The sequence below is a fragment of the Branchiostoma belcheri genome, unplaced genomic scaffold, assembly GCF_001625305.1.
Source record: "Branchiostoma belcheri isolate BF01 breed outbred unplaced genomic scaffold, Haploidv18h27 scaffold25, whole genome shotgun sequence".
NCBI lineage: Eukaryota > Metazoa > Chordata > Leptocardii > Amphioxiformes > Branchiostomatidae > Branchiostoma > Branchiostoma belcheri.
Genome location: NW_017803854.1, coordinates 20476 through 23442, shown reverse-complemented (window position 1 = coordinate 23442; position 2967 = coordinate 20476).

Below are 2967 nucleotides of genomic sequence, written 5' to 3'. Positions count from 1 at the left end.
CCCGCTCAGTTTTTGGCATGCTATGGAGGTTAGGAAATGATCTTCTTCCCTCTACCTCTGGCACTCCAGGCACAAAGCCAGTTAACCACTGCTGCACTGTTGATGGGGACTGATTTCCCCTCCCACCCGTTTAGACTGGTAATCCTAATCGATGTGTCAACACATTACGTCAAGCCTCAAGGTACGCAAACAATACACGGTTTGGCAACTGGAAGAGCTCAAGTCTACAGACCAAAGAAAGCTGGACTCATTGCCAATCAGAATCGTCCATCCACCGTGCACTGGTTCAATCGAAATATTGCTGATTATTTGTAGAATCAACGATTGAACTAGCAGATACAGTGTATCTCGATCTGGATCTATGTTGAAAAGACTGCGATCACGATCACTACTGGTAGAATCACAGATCCTGCTAGATCGAAATCTCAAAATATCATAACTGTATTCCGGCATGACACAAGCACAAGTCGCCAATCGTTAAATATCTAGAGAGACAACTGACTCTGAACTGAACAAAGCGTAAACCAGCACTAAGAGACCTTACTTACTAATAGGCAATACAAATTAGACGTTAAACAAGGACAACAACAGCAATATCTAGTCCCTATAACCTCTATCTATACCTTGACCAACCACAGCATTTAATGCGATTATCATAGATGTTATAGTCACCCACGTCGCGTCTGATGTATGGGAAAGTCAGAGTTTATCATCACAAAGTGTCCCGACTGTAGATAGCTGGCCCACAGGAACACGCTTGGCACGACAGTCGGTGTCAGAATGTTGGACGGCCGCCATTTGGGAATCACCTGGGACTACGGACCATCATGCACCGCGTGTAATAAAACATGGCGGATCCAAATCGAATTTTGATGTTGTGAATAGTGAACAAAACAATAGCTCACTACACCCTGTGACTTTGTGTGAAATAAATGTTATATGTGTGATAATGTGCCATGTGTGCTATGTCGTAACACTGTGTTTTCTGTTTTCATTCCAGGCCGTGACAATGACCGTGAATGTGGTCCAAGGTCAGGCAGGTAAGTCGGATCATGTTTCACAACATCTAGCCACTTCGTGGGAATATTAAGGCCTTGATACAGACAGGACAGCTCTGTTAACTGTATTTTTAACAACTGTTAGGCCACACCAATTTAATTTGTTGGTTCTCGGATTTTTTCAGGAAAAATATGAAGCGACAGGGCGAAAAAAAAAATAAAAATAAAAACAGGTCTAGGCATCCTATTATAGGCTTAAATGCTACAAAAATTTAACATTGAATTTTGAACTTTTAATCAAACCACTGCAATGATAGATGGAAAACTGTAACAACTAGGAAGAAAAGGACTTTCCTCAACTGTTGGGAGGCAAAACATGAGCATTTTTCAGTTGATTCAGGACCAGAATCAATTTTTTTTTTTTGCAAATCAGAAAAAAACGAAGAGGCGAATCCGAGAACCAACAAATTAAATTGGTGTGGCCTTAAATGTATTTAGCTGTCCACATATATATGCATTGTATAACAAGTGAAGAGCACTGGTCTGAAGTACAGAGGTGGGAGGGGGGCACACAGTGGTGTGGGTCACAAAACCTAGCTGCCCATGATCAGATTTTCTGTTCCCGGTGCTTTGTGTAAGCTTCATACAGAGGGGGAAATGACGTGAAGATCAAACTTGTCATAATGTTTAGAAATATAATGTCAGCGACAAAATTTACACTGGGTACCAGTTCTACATGGCATTACGAATAGGTTACTACCCACTTCTTTTTGTGACTCAAAATAAAGACTTCAGGATGACATTCAGTTTAATAGCTTGAAATTTCAGACTGTCTGTCTGCCGGAGTGTGGATATGGGAAGCAGTGGAGACATGAGTCCCCGTTCCCCACACAGACGGTATTGTTTCCTGTGTGTGTCCGACCACTGTGTACTGAGTAAAGACATACATTACAAACACTCCTGATGGCCAACTTAGTCATCTTTCATGGGTGTGTAACAGCATTAGCTATTGAGCGATGACTGATTCTTTTGTTCCTCTTATCATAGCTTTTCCTGTTCATTCGCTGGGCGTGCTTTTTAAATAATCTCAACTCCCTCTTAGAGTCTTCCTGTAAAAACTACATCAACCTACTAGACGAGAGTCACTATCCCCAAATGATTTTAGACACGGCCAGCATCCAGGTTTAGCCTTGGTATGGAATGTGAGGTTTTAGTAGCTGTTTTGCTCAGGCCAGACACTTAGAAAATCAGCCCCTGACAGTGAGAGATTGGGTAACACAGACTAAAGGCCTAATAAAGGAAATGTTGTGTTTCTTGTTTCCCGACCCACCCTTGAAAAAACTGCCGACCCCAGCCTTTTTTGTGTGGACACCTGCAATTGAGGGACATCAATTTTTCGAGCTGATCGACCTGTTCTAGTAGCCTGGGTACCATCCTACTTGTATACCGGGGCTCCCACAAGCGAGTGTGGGAGCCCCGGCATACAAGTAGGATGGTACCCAGGCTACTGTTCTAGCTCCATGATCTGACATGTGAGTGATGAAATCGGTTTTCCAACGTTGACGTTGAAAATATAAGTGTCCTCATGTAGGTTTTTGTTAAACTGTGTTGTATAAGTTCAATCACTAGAGATTGCCAGAGTCTAATAAAAAAAAGAAAGAAAGAAAAAAAAAAAGATAATCCCTACCCACCGACCCTGATCATTTCAGCACTGAGACAGAAAACACAACATTTTGTTCCACAGGCTAACGTTTATCTAGACGAGGGTGTTTGTCCCCGCTTCACCTCTAGTTTGTCATTTCATCTCGCGTTTGTTTTCATCCCGTCCTCAGAGAAAGCAGACGCATAATTGGAACAGTGTGTAACATTTGATTCACGGCGACAGGGCAAGCCGTCACAAGTTGGGCTAGTGTTTCAGGAAGCCCATTTCATTAACCTTAAACTTGGACTTGAAGGATACAGTCTGGAC